This window comes from Cyprinodon variegatus, unplaced genomic scaffold (assembly GCF_000732505.1).
Source record: "Cyprinodon variegatus isolate N-32 unplaced genomic scaffold, C_variegatus-1.0 Scaffold855, whole genome shotgun sequence".
Taxonomy (NCBI): Eukaryota; Metazoa; Chordata; class Actinopteri; order Cyprinodontiformes; family Cyprinodontidae; genus Cyprinodon; species Cyprinodon variegatus.
Window position 1 is genome coordinate 359,542 of NW_015151308.1, and position 1,319 is coordinate 360,860.

The window sequence follows — 1,319 nt, forward strand, 5'->3', positions numbered from 1 at the left end:
TCTGAGCACCTGGAGCCAAGCACCTCATAAATATATTCTGTTGTTTCTGTAAAACAGATCAGTCTTGGTTTGCAAAAGATCTGTAGCATCTAGAAAATACTTTCTGTAGAGAAAAAGACTGACTTTTGGGGCTTAAATATAATATAGAGCCTCTTCCTGGACATTTCCAAGACCCTGTTTTTTTATCAGTATGTATATTTCATTATTTAGTTATTAAGAACTATATACATAAAATAGCATATATGTATTACTTTAGGTAAAATTGTATTTTTGTTTAATTGATTTAGATTAAAATTTTACATTTTGCACACATTGTTCAGAAAAATAAAACTGTAAACAAATGAAGAAACTGACTTATTCTTCTTAATCCTAATTACTATTAGGCTACTTATTGCTTTTTAATACTGCACCTTAAACAACCCAGAGCTGAATGTTGAGAATCAGTACAGAAAATATGGCCCCAGTAATTATGTTATATTACCCCTTTAGTAACCAACATTTGAAAAGGACTTACTGTACGTAATGATTTAAAGCAGGGGTGCTCAAGTCCAGTCCGCAAAAGCTATTTATCCTGCATTTTTTTTTTTAACACACCTGAATCAAAGGAGTGGCTTGTTATCATGCCTTTGCTGAAGAAAATGAGGGGATTGAGCCTTTATATTCAGGTGTGTTAGAGAAGAGATGCATGTAGAAGTTATAGGATGGAAGCTCTTTAGAGCTGGACTTGAGAACCCCTGATCCAAAGGACCTTTAATGTGTTTAGCTAAATGGTTTTGATTTTGAATGAACTAAGGGACAGGTATTTTTTATACCTTGATGCAAATCCAGCTAGAAACTCCCAGAGTGGATTTCTATTGTTTATCATCTGATGGTAAACAATAGAAATCCTGTCTGGGAGTGTGATGGCATCACAAACAGAGCTTTAAGCTCAGTTTAAGATGTTCAGTAAAGCAGACCTCCACCTCACGTCATGCCGGATTAATAAATAATTAGCTGTAACTACAATTTTTTTCTGGTCTGAGTCAGTATAGAAGTTTAATACTATCTTTGGGCTGGGTCAATCCATGTTCTTCTGTTCCTATGAGCAAAGATGCACTGGGCTCCAACTCTGTAGATGGCAGCGCAGCCATGGCCGCCGGAAGTTGGGGTGTTGCAGCAGCCCCTAGTGGCGAGAGGGAGATTTAAAAAAGATGTATTAATAATAATAATTAAACTTTATCATTGTCACATTGTAGAAATTGCCCTCTGCAGTTTGGAAGAGGTACATTTCATTGGGAACGGCAGTCTGCTGTTCCGACCATTAAATTTCGGAATACTCC